The following is a 13,220-nucleotide window of genomic DNA, read 5'->3' as shown; positions in this document are numbered from 1 at the left end:
GGCCCTTTACTCCCTTTAGGCTTTTTGTCCTGAGTGATACTTGGAAATCTGTGGATCTTGTGACATCATAAATGTTTTTGTTGGCAAGCCACACAAATGAAGTAGGACTGTAAAAGCTAAGTTTAACAGTGGTGAGGATGACTAAATTTGAGAGGGCTTTATGTGAAAATCTTATTAATACCCATAAAAGAGAGAAATTTGGCCCCAAATAACAAATGAAAGCATTTGGCAAAGATCCACCTTGCATTTAGTGGGAACTGACTCTTTGCTCTGGCCTAATTTTGAAGAAATTGTTTTGAGCTGGGTGAAATCTTGTTACAGGATTGAGACTGATAGGTGTGAACTGCCATTTTATTTAACTAAGCAGAAGCCCCACCTCAGATAAAAGGAATGTGTGAATCTCCCCAGGATCTCTTGCAGAATATTGTTTTGTGTAGGAGCTTGTGTGAGAAGGCAGAACTCAAAGAAATCAAGGAGAGATAAGAGAGCCTGGGGGGTAGGGGAGAGAGAAAGAAGACTACCTAAAGAGTCTCTGAAAGCACACTGCGTGACCTTGAAAGAAACCTGGGAAGAGGTTTTTGAGTGAGAGGTGCAGGTAGAAAAGAGTGTTCTTGCTGCTCTGAGCAAAAAAAGGCAGTTTCCTGCTCTGTGATTCCTTGGGTGGTCAGAGACACTGGACTTTGTACATTCTTTGTAAATAAACAAAACTGCATCAAAGAAATACCGGACTACCACCAACTTCTGCTTCCAACTGGAATACCCAGATGGCCCCAAACTTTAACTAGCTGCACTGGTCAAAAGGTGCAACAATGCTGTTTAAAATTAGTGAGAACTTCTATTCTTCCCCTGCCTTCTCCCTGAAAGATATACAGTAGATTTGAGCTAATTTTCACTTTGGTAATCCATTAATCAGATTCATTATTGCAAAATGCAATGCAAAATGGATGTCTTGCTCTCTTTCTCAGCAAAGACATAATAGTGTTTGCAGAGAGATTTTCATTTGCTACTAATATTTTTTTTTAAAAAAGAAAAGGAGTACTTGTGGCACCTTGGAGACTAACAAATTTATTTTGAGCATAAGCTTTTGTGAACTACAGCTCACTTCATCATCCGGTGAAAGACACTATTATGTCTTTGCTGAGAAAGAGAGCAAGACATCCATTTTTCATTGCATTTTGCAATAATGAATCTGATTAATAGATTACTAAAGTGAAAATTAGCTCAAATCTACTGTACATCTTTCAGGGAGAAGGCAGGGGAAGAATAGAAGTTCTCACTAGTTCTCACGGCTGCTACTCTGAAACCTACTAATTTAAATTTCATATGGAGCTTTTCATCCGTAGATGTCTGAGAGGAAACTTTTTTTTTTTCCAATTATGCAGCTGAGGGACAAGGAGGTAGGGAGGAAAAAAGCCTGACATCAGAGATGGGCGGAACCAAAACTGTGTACCTCCAAAATGCTCAAAATTTGAAAAAGTTGAGATATGGTCTCAGGTCCATCTTTCCTTTTGTTTTAAGTTTCTAAGTTTTATGGTAAGAGATTATAATTGACAATCATTTATCTTTATGATTTAATAGACATGTTCAGATTCATGAAAATGGAAATCTGGTGACTCAGTGTGAGTGTTTTATTAACTTTATATATAGCTATAAAATACACCCCAGTCAGCTAGCTGTGACAATCTGATTGGATCCCTTTGTTAATGCTAAGATTCTCAGTAAACAGCACCCTATTTGGCATACACAATACCTACATTTTCAATGTAATGTTGGTAGCAAGTTTCTCTATAGCACGACATTGGAAAAAGAAGCTCCTTCAGTCCTGGTTTAATTAGATCCAGAAGGAGGTAGTCATGAAGAAATTGAAGCAGCCATAAAGAGATACAAGTTTGACAGCTATCAACGTTTGGTTAACTCGGAAGTTGTCAGAAAACATTCACTTACAGTCAAAAGGAAGCTTCTACATTTCTGTTTTGAATACTGGCATTGGGCAGAGTGCTAGTTACACTGTGTATATGCTTGATTATCTTAGTATATTTTTGTGCCCCTGAAAGCTTTTCTCTTAAAAAATGTATACTATTTTTTGTTGTACTGTACAGTATGAAACTCAAGTAAATATTTCTACAAAGCATGTCTTCAACTGGTCTACATACCAGTAGACAACATTTTTATGGGAATGCTTTGCTGCATACAAAGAAAAGGAGTACTTGTGGCACCTTAGAGACTAACAAATTTATTAGAGCATAAGCTTTCGTGAGCTACAGCTCACTTCGAAGTGAGCTGTAGCTCACGAAAGCTTATGCTCTAATAAATTTGTTAGTCTCTAAGGTGCCACAAGTACTCCTTTTCTTTTTGCGAATACAGACTAACACGGCTGCTACTCTGAAACCTGTCATTGCTGCATACAGAATTTTACTGTTTCTTCCCTTCTCCTCTAATGTAATAGAAACTATCAGAATAATTCTTGCTTTTCTTTTAATCAGTTATTACTACAGTGACCTAGGTAGCTTGCTAATCGGGAGATAATCCACAATTAGGTTGATGATCATAACTATATCTCAGTTCTCTAACAAGTGTCTACATCAGTGCTATCTTGTAGCCTCTTCTCTACATTTTTCAGCAAGAGAGAGGTCCAAATTCAGCCCTAATATGAGTCCCTCTCCACTGAAGTCAAAAGTGTTGGACTGTCTTATTCTTGGGATGAATTTGGGCTAGATACTATAAGCAAGATTTTCTGATGTAAACATTTATTTTATTTTTGTTTGTTGAAGCATTCTTAATGATCCCATTAACACTGGCATTAGGATGCCTCAAAAACAGCCCCCCTATCAAAACCCCAGAAAATACACGAATCACACAAGAATGGGTCAGTAAAACCATTGTGGCCCTTTAACTTTAGTTATGCAAAAAATCTTATCCACTAAATATATAACTTGTGAAACCGGAGAATGAATTACTCTTATTGACTGATCATGGCGTATTGGCCAGTGAGTGGAATCATCTCGTATTAAAAGTCCCAAAGCTGCAAACTTGCAACTGTAATATTTGCTGTGCAGTGCAAATGTTTAAGATAGTGTAGTAGTGCTTTTATTAACCCTTGGTAAGATTTCAGAACAGTCTTATTTCCTTCCCCCTCTGTTTCTGTACCAACATATGATGCTGGAAAGCAATAACTCTGTGAAAGTAAAAAGAAAAGGAGTACTTGTGGCACCTTAGAGACTAACAAATTTATTTGTTAACTAACTAAAAATGCTCAAATAAATTTTAGTCTGTAAGGTGCCACAAGTACTCCTTTTCTTTTTGCGAATACAGACTAACACGGCTGCTACTCTGAAAACTGTGAAAGTAGCCACTTGGACATGGATTGTGAGTAAACTCCTCCGGACAGTGAATTTTATTAAATCGCTATGCCAGATGCTTCCAAAGAGAGCTGCAAGTATAAAATCTGTTGTTACTTTGACCATATATCCGTGATGTTAACATACCAGATGGCGAACTGATGACCCCTACAGTAATAACACTTGGCATTCTATCACACTTTTCATATCTAAAGCACCCTACAGATATTTAGCTTGATATGATGAGGCGCTTAGTCTCTTCAACTCTCATTGAGGTCCATGGGAAATGAGGGCAATTTGCATCTCATAAGAATGGGCACATTCACTGATTCATTCTTGTTAACACCAACTATGGTCTAAGCTTTCGTGAGCTACAACTCACTTCATCGGATGCTGTAGTTCACGAAAGCTTTATGCTCAAATAAATTTGTTAGTCTCTAAGGTGCCACAAGTACTCCTTTTCTTTTTGCGAATACAGACTAACACGGCTGCTACTCTGAAACCAACTATGGTGTGTTTTTGTTTTGTTGAAAAGCTCTAGAAATTGGGGTATTGGTTTTTGCTTACCCCAATGACCTGGGTTAGAGGTGTTTGTCAAAATCACTGGCTTTTTCCCCCTAAGGCCCCAATCCTATGTGGTGCCAAATGTCCTCGAGTCCCATTGAAGTTTATGGAGATTGTGGGAGTCACAGTATGTGACCTAGAAAAACTGATTGAGGAAGTTAATTACTCAGATTTTCACTTACCTGTTTTCTTCTGTACATTGGCCAAATCTTGGTTGCTTTACTTGCATGGCCCACCTTGATTATCACTACAAAAGGTTTTCCTCCTTTTCTCCCTCCCCCCCCTTCCTGCTGGTAATAGCTCATCTTAAGTGAGCACTCTCCTTACAGTGTGTATGATAAAACCCATTGTTTCATGTTCTGTGTGTGTGTGTAAATCTCCCCACTGTATTTTCCACCGAATGCATCCGATGAAGTGAGCTGTAGCTCACGAAAGCTTATGCTCAAATAAATTTGTTAGTCTCTAAGGTGCCACAAGTACTCCTTTGCTTTTTGCGAATACAGACTAACACGGCTGCTACTCTGAAATAAGTAGGACTATTTACTTGAGCGAGGTGAGGAATCGGCTCCCTGTATTATCTAATCTTTCCTTCATAGAAACTCAAATTCATCACTTGGCTGGAGGCTAGCTAGTGATACATGGCCTCAGAGTCCCTCCAAAGCTAGCTGTCAGTGATGTTTTTTTTAGAAAATTCAGAGTATTGCTCCTGTCTACTTCCTTCTTTCTGAAGCTCTCATAATTCCCCTCTCTCCCCCAAGGCTATCCCGCCTGTAATGCTCCCAGTCCTAGCTGGATGAAGAGTTAGATGCCAAAAGTTGCTTCTGAACTCAGTTTTCTCACTTCACAGTGTCCTACTAGCCAAGAATTTCTGTTTTTGCATCTGAACAATATTTTATATTGATTTACCAAATATCAACTTACTTTGCACTGTTAATACATACATTAAAAAAACCCTTGATGGAGTTTGGTGGTGTGTTTTGGTCATAGATGTTTTTGTAGTTGCTGTTCCCTTAAGCAAATTCTTGTTGATTTATCGAGACAATCTTTTGGGCTGTTAAACATTGCTTGCATGTGAAAAGTAAGATGAAGCATCCACGAGTTGTTGGCATTTGTGCATTGGATGATTGTTCCTTGGCGGCCTGATTTGAAAGCAGAGCATAATTAGCATATAAAGGCCAGATTCCTCCATCTTTACTCATGTGAGTTAATGCTGTCCAAGTCAATGGGGGTCACTTGCATGAATAAGAGCTGCAGGATGTGAGCATAAAAAGGCTGTACATTCCACACTCTATTTAACTTTAGTTGTGTTTTTAAAAACATAAATCTTTTTGTCACTTGAGTTGTAGCTAACTGAATGGTTTTCAGACGGCTGTTAAAACCCAGGCCTGTCAAGTATGAAATTGTCCAGTCAATAAATGAACTTCATGAAATAATCCCTCCCCTGAGGGCATTTTAAGGTTTTCAGTCTCTGTAGGAATGGGTTGGGTATCTTCAGGTAACGTACTGGTGCAAAGAGCCTTGTTGTTTTTGAGAATACTACAATTCTGTTGCTGTGTGTGTTTAGCAAACCATAGTGTAGTCTAGTTTCAACAATTGTGTCTCTGCCTTTCTAACATTCAAGCCCCACTTTTTAAATATGAATTGAGCCCAGTTTCCAAAAACCCAAACATTTTGGTTTGGTGGCAGCTGAGGGCCAACTTTTGTGTTTTGTTTTTTGTTTTGTTTTTTTTAAATGGGGGGCTGTTCTAATCCTTATCTGTACTATGCTTGTTTAATTAAGATAATTTTGGTATGTGACCCTGGGTGGTCCACTATGATTTCCAGGCTATTCCATGAATTTCTGATGCCCTGCTCCTTCTATTCCCCAGTAGTCCCATGGTCGCATGCTTTTTTGGAGCTGTCATTACTCTAGTTGAGTGCCTCCTCTTGGCTACTAACCAGACTCCTGTGAAGGGATCCAGCTGCTACATCCCCAGGTGTTTTAAGCCTGCAGAATCTGAATGGAGTCAAGACACCTGGAAACCTTTTACAAATCAGTGTGTTAAAATTAGAGACTCTGTTTTCAGTGACCACACAGAGGATTGTAATACCATTGCTCTTTACTTAATCTCATGAGAAGTACACAGATCTATGCAAAATAACAATAAACCCTACATGCATTTCCCTGCCTCAGTATCCTCACCACACTAGGTCAGATTTTAGGTTGGGGGTCAAAGTTGTCTGGGGCAGTCTAGAGTCCTTCTGCTGGAGTTCATGGCTTGTGTTTTGAAAAATGGAACCTTTCCACTTCCCTGACCTTGGCTGGTCTGTCACCTTCATCTTTCTTGCTCCATGCTTCCTCTGTCTCTCCCTTCACACAGAAGGGAGACAGTAGAGCTTCTCTGGAAGCAGTGCCATGGTGAGAGATTTTAAGAGTCAAGTAAGTTTCTTATGACTGTATATATGCATAGCTATTAGTAGGAGAGTGCGAGCACATCTTCCCTGATGAGTGTGCGCAGCATTTTAAATTTTGGGTTGAGAATCACATTGCAGTTGTGTTCTAAAATCATGTTACAGACTTCTGAAGGAGTTTGCCAGCAGCAGTCTGGCTAGCATGGTTCTGGGAAGCAAATCTAAGACTCCAGCGCTCAGGATAACCTTGGTGTAGAACCTACATGGTTTAGATTTCAGTGCAGCCTGGGTGCTTGTTCCTTTGAGGAACAACTGTACCTACCCATACCCAGATTTCAGTTAAACAAGACTACATACCCCTAAGATTGTTGCATGGTGTTTGGTTAACAGCAGAGTCTTATATAGATGGTAAAATAATTAAAGGAGTGCTCTGATGGGGGAGAGAATCTACAGAAAAATACATTTTTATGCTTCTCTCTCCTCCCCCTCCAATTTAAGTGAAATGGTTTTTGGCTTTTTGTGTGTGTTGATAAGCTTTACTTCCTGTATGGGAAATGCTTCTGCCCAAATCAAGGGAGTAGAAGGCATTGAAAACAGTGGTACCATTGCAATTCGCCTGCAGAAAGGTACAGGGCTGGCTGGTGATTGGGTGATGCTTATCTATGACTTTGAACTGCTGGCTAAAATCCCACCTGCAGGGATGGACAATTGTAGCCTTGAAATTGCAATTGTGGCTCTAAATTACAGCAGAGTCTCTTCCCTTGGCCCCCAAAAGTCATCTTATTTGTATTGTATAGCATGGAGGTTGGTAATTTTTATCTTGATTATGATGTTTCTTTAATTATGAAAGTGTATCATTTGCATAATTATTGGCTGACCTCTCTCTTTTGCACTGAATCTTGAAAATACATGTGTATATACATGCTGTTGTAGACTTGTATAAATATGTCCCAGTAGGGATCTGTACAGGTTCAACAGGCTGTGTGCAAATTACACGTTGCAGGATCAGGGGGCCATAGCACATAATACTGTATAAAGCAGGGGTCGGCAACCTTTCAGAAGTTGTGTGCTGAGTCTTCATTTATTCACTCTAATTTAAGGTTTTGCGTGCTGGTAGTACATTTTAACGTTTTTAGAAGGTCTCGCTCTGTCTATTATATAACTAAACTATTCTTGTATGTAAAGTAAACAAGGTTTTTAAAATGTTTAAGAAGCTTCATTTAAAATGCAGATCTTATCAGTTTAGTGCAGTGGTTTTTAACCTGGGGTGCACGCACCCCGCTCTGGGTGCGAGATGCCCGTTCTGGGGGTGCAAGACATGTGAGATTTTTTTTTTTAGAAGGTAAATCGAAAACACTAAGTAAGCACAGGCACATAAGTACAACTACTTTGTTTCATCAAACCGATGTATTTATTAACAAACATTTTTAAACAATTACTGTAATATACAAAGCTTTTAATTTTTTTTCCCCCAAGTTTCTAAGCTAATAGTAGTGTAATTTTTTTATAAGGGCTGGAGAGTGCTGGGCCGAGGCCGGCAGCTGGCTGAGCAGGGCTGGCGACCAGGACCCCAGCTGGCAGCAATATGCCAGTAAAAATCGGCTTGCGTGCCGCCTTTGGCACGCATGCCGCAGGTTGCTGGCCCCTGGTATGAAGTGTGTGTGTGTGTGTGTGTGTGTGTGTGTGTGTGTGTTTAGAAACTATAAATATATTTGATATGGGGTATCAGCATGCCTATTTGTAGCTAAAGATAGTGGGGGAGGAGAGGAAATCCAGCACCACTGCAGTGATTTATCAAGATTGACATGAAAACCAATATTATTCTAGTTAGCAGAGGAAATTCTTCGTAAAGCATGTACAAGAAAGGTATTTAATCCACCTCAATGATTTCCTGCCCAGCTATATCCAAATAAAATCAGACAGATTTTTTTTTTCTGAATAGGGTCATTTTTAAAGAACTCTTGGAACAGAGAAGTATCAACATTTTCTCCCCTCCCCCATTTCAGTTCATGGTTTTTCTTGTTAAAAGCTTCTAAAATAGTTTTAATCTTGTATTTAAAATTAAATCTGTGAAAGTCCAATTGCGGGGCAGGGGTGAAAAAAGGATTTGGTTCAGCATTTAATGTACTGAGGAAAGAGACGTCCTTGCTTTGGGTTTCTGTGTGTCTGGATGGCAGGATGTGTAACTGCAGTTTTCAGTATGTTCTGCCAGCCCTTTGCTGATATTGCCTGTGCTTAAGGCCATAAAACTGAGCAACTCTGTGTGTGTGTGTGTGTGTGTGTGTGTATCATGTATGCTCTATTTAGCAACTGGGGAAAACCGCATATACTGTATTTTAGATCTTAATTTTTTTTTCCAGAGTTTGAACATGTCATAACCGGTTGGTACAGAGTACTACAGCTTTTGTACAATTGATTTAATGGATTAAAACTTGCTTGTGCAGCTTAACTACTTGAAAATATTAAACCAGTAGTCCCATAGCTCTGGGCTGGAAAATTTACCAGACACCATATGTAGCCAGAGGCATAGACAGTAAGTGACTTGACCCAAGTTTCACAGGAAGTAACTCAAGACCATCCTTTTTCCTACTCTCCCTATCCTCTGCCTGTTTTTTGGCTGCTCTCCCCCTGAGAGTACTGCAAGAAACGGTTTCTGCTGCTGTTTTCTTGGAAGCAGCAGGTTGAAATTGGCATGGTTCTTGTCAATCTTCACTGTTCCCTAGAGTTTTTTAAATAGCTCTGAAATGGACTAGCGTCATCTCAAGTTCTTTTTGCAATTGCTTTTGGCTAAGTTGTGAACTGCATAGGAGGCACTGGAGCCATTTGTAGATTAATGAAGGAAAATCAAAATTCTATAGAAATGGGTGCTGTATGTTTCCTCACTCACTAGTGGAAGCTTAGCACTTGCCATTGGCAAGTAGATTTTTTTTTCATATTCTTGCCTAGTTTATAAGAAAAGTATTCTTCTCCCTTACAGTACACTGAGAGATCACAAACATAACCGCCAACTACAGGAATAATTATTTTTAAAAAACTTAGATGCAACAGTTTTACTGATTAGTATCATGCATGGTGTGAGGGCTAAACACTTAATGTACATAAATTTCCCTTCAATGTTTGTTTTTTATTTTGTTGTGCAATTATTTCAAATGCCATTTCTAAATGAAACTATAGATCATGTAGTGGTTGAGAGACAGCAATATTTGTCAATATGTGCTAATATTTAAAAAGGATGATCCAAATAATTATAGGCCTGTCAGTCTGACATTGACTCTGGGCAACATAATGGAGCAGCTGATCAGGGATTCAATTAATAAAGAATTAAAGGAGGATAATGCAATTGATGCCAGTCAACGTGGGCTTGTGGAAAATAGATCCTGTCAAACTAACATTGTCTTTTTTTCATTATGAGAATACTATTGCTGATGTCATTTGTTTTTAGGGCTTGCCTACACGAAAGTTTAGTTTTGTGGCAAGCTGGTGAGTGACTGTACCGTCAGGAGCCTGCCAGGCACTAACTGTTCATATGGACCTTGCTGATGTGAATTAATAGACTAGATCAAAATGCATTAACAAAGTGTTAATGCACATCGGTAGAGTCCACATGTACAGTTAGTCTATGGCAGGCTAATGTGGGGTAGATTCATATCCCGGCTTGCCACTAACTAAACTTTCGTGTAGGCAAGCCCTTAGACTTCAGTAAGGTGTTTGACTTGGTACCGCACAAGATTTTGATTAAAAACAAAAACCAAGAATGATATAAACTTAACATGACGCACACTAAGTGGATTAAAAGTTGGATACTTGGTAGGTCTCAAAATGTAATTGTAAATGGGGAATCATCATTGAGCTGATGTGTTTTCTATTGGGATTGCTTCTTGGCCGTATGGTATTAAATAATTTTATCAATGACCTGGAAGAAACATAAAATTACCACTGATAAAGTTTGCAGATGGGGGAACGGTAAATATTGAAGAGTACAGGTCACTGATCCATAGTAACCTGGATCACTTGGTAAACTGTGTGCAAGTAAAAAGTATGCATTTTAATATGGCTAAATGTAAAGGTATACAACTAGAAACAGACTGTAAACCATACTTAACTGAGTGGGAGACTCTATCCTTGGAAGCAATGATTCTGAAAAAGATTTGGGGGTCATTGTGAATAATCAGCCGAACGTGAGCTCCCGTTGTGCTGCTGTGGCAAAAAAGGCTACTGCAGTGTTGCCTGGCTAAACAGATGAATCTCGAGTAGGAGTAGCAAAGTTATTTTATCTCCATATTTGGCGTGACTGCTGCTGGAATACCATGTCCATTTCTGGTGTCTACAATTCAAGAAGGATGTTATAAATTGGAGAGAGTTCTTAGAAGAGCCATGAGAATGATCAAAAGAATAGAAAATATGCCTTGTAGTGATAGACTCAAGGAAATCAATTATTTATCTTTAACACAGAAAGATTAAGGTTAAGATTAAGATTAGTCTATTAAACGGTAATAAAATTAAAGTACCAGCATTGGGAACTAATACTTGATGATGGGTCTTTCAATCTAGCAGAGAAAGATGTAACTGGAAGTTGAAGCTAGACAAATTCAGACTTAAAATAAGGCATGCATTTTTAACAATGAGGATAATTAACCACTGGAACAAATTATCAGGAGTCCTGGTGGATTCTCCATCACTACAATTTTTCAAAGACTGGATGTCTTTCTAAAAGATCTGTTCTAGGAATTATTTTGGGGAATTTCTAGGGCCTGTGTTATACAGATCAGCCTAGAGGATCACAAAGATCCCTTCTGGCCTTGAAATCTGAGTCTATGGGGAAAAGAAGCTTGGAAAAAATATAACCTAAACTCATGGCTATCATTATAAACAAAATGTACATTTTGAAAAAAAGAGTAGCCTTATACTAATCAAGGGACTGCACCCAAAATTGTGTTTTTTCCTTTTTCTTAAAGTTTTTAATTATGGAAACTTGAAATTGAAATGTTTTATCTTGCAAATACTCTAAGAAAAGTGAGCTAGTTTTCTGGGGCAGACTAAAACTGGTCCAGTGATTTCTTTCACCACCCTTTCCCCATGTTCTGTATTCATCACTTCTCTTCGCTATTAGATGGAGAAGGTGATTAGGTTTAAATATTAAGGGAAAGACTAAACCTAATAAAGAAATTCAGGGTTAAAGGGAAAACTCTTACTCATCAACATTTGTTTGCATTCCTGTGCTTACCTTGTGTAAACATGTATGCTGTGATGCTTCTGTAATACATATAAAATATACTGTTGGTTACTCTAGAAAACAAGTAATTTTAACATGATCTCAAAATAATTTGAGTCATTATTTAAACCTCTCAATGCCCTTGTCAGGTAAGTTAGTTGTATTTTCCCTCATTTTCAAAACTGATGCATCAACTGGGATGCCATTAAATCTGAAAGTTCTTGATTTGAGTGGTTTTAAGCTTGACTTGTTGTTGCTCAAATAACATTAATGTTGTGGTTGAGTTTTTTCCTTTTATTAGGATAGTTGTATCTTTTTAAAACCTGTGTAATTTATGATATTTGAGATGATTAGATTTGTGCTGGATCAGTCTGGAGTCATTATGGCATTTTCATACGAGCCTGACCAGATGTTGGTATTTGAATTTGTATGTGGCCAAGGGGAAAAGGACTTGAAGGACATATTGGAGGAGGAGTAAAAATGAAATGCAGCCCACCTCCTTTGCCCAGGACACATATATACTAGTCCTGTGTGTCCTTTTTTGCATAGTGGGTCACCTGTGGCAGTTGCATCCTGAGTCCTTTTCTGTGGCACATGATTGACCACTGTTGCTTTAAAGGGAAAGACGGGAAGAGCAATCACTTAGTCTTTACTTAATTCAATCCTTGTGCTCTAATTCCAACAAACAGACAATCCACAGCATGCTAGGCTTGTGGTTTTTAAAACTTCTAGACTTGCAGACTGCTTCTTAAGATAGTATTTCTTATGGACAGCCTTCCTATTCTGATCCAGCACTTACCCTGTGGAGCTGGAGTGTTTGATTATATGAAGATGAAATATTTAGACTATGTTTAGGATACAGGATAAAAAGAACTTGGCTGTATCCCACCATTTTGTGTCTCTTGTGTATCCTCTTCCTGGATGTAGGCATTAATTTTTATTACTAAAAGGTGTCTTTTCATGGCCTTAAACTCTCACCGCTCTAATCTCTTCAATTCACTTTGCCATTTGGGTTTGCTACCCTGCCAATATGATCAGGATTGAATGTGCACCAAAGTGAACCATGGCTGTGGTACCCAAGATACAGAGAGGTGATTCTGATTTAAATGGTCAAGCAGACTTCTGGAAACCCCAGGAGGCATGGTCTGAGCTAGGACTAGGAGGAAGCTTGAAAACAACGGGATGCCTTGATCTGACTGAAGCAATTCTGCAGAGTATAGTATCAGAGCCAACCTCCCTGTCCCCAGACCACCATGGAGAGATTGATTATACAGTAGATATACTCGTAGTACTTTCAAAGATGGACTACTCTCAGGCTTAAACCTTCTCTGAGTGTTCAGAAGGGCATTGCTTAGTTGACCCAGGCAGTAAGCTAAGATGTGTACCTACTTCCTGGACTGCCTGGATTCACACCCATGCATATGGGTCTTATTTTAGATGGACAGGCACTACATTTTTGGTATAGGAGTAGCCTGAAGACAATCACCAAAATGATGATTGTGTGCTAGTGGCAGTACTCAGGGAGGCCTTTATAACTGTCCATATATGGGCGGTTATGTGGATAGAGACAAATTAATAATGCTAGTTTTGATCATAGTTTTCGGAGCATGGCAGTTACTGAGGAACTGTGGGGGAGAGAGATGAACGGGGAAAAGAGCACTCTGCAACCCACTCAGTCACTTGTCTGTGTAGGAGTGAGATTGAGCACGAAGAAG

General features: G+C 39.0%; 1 protein-coding gene across 1 annotated transcript in view; it reads left to right on the top strand.

Moving 5' to 3' along the window:
* PDE3A (phosphodiesterase 3A) overlaps positions 1-13,220 on the top strand; it is a 376,294-nt gene that overhangs the window by 22,829 nt on the left and 340,245 nt on the right. The window lies entirely within an intron of this gene.

The sequence above is a fragment of the Dermochelys coriacea genome, chromosome 1, assembly GCF_009764565.3.
Source record: "Dermochelys coriacea isolate rDerCor1 chromosome 1, rDerCor1.pri.v4, whole genome shotgun sequence".
Classification (NCBI taxonomy): Eukaryota; Metazoa; Chordata; order Testudines; family Dermochelyidae; genus Dermochelys; species Dermochelys coriacea.
Note: the sequence above shows the minus strand (reverse complement) of the source record. Positions and strands in the feature narration are given on the sequence as shown.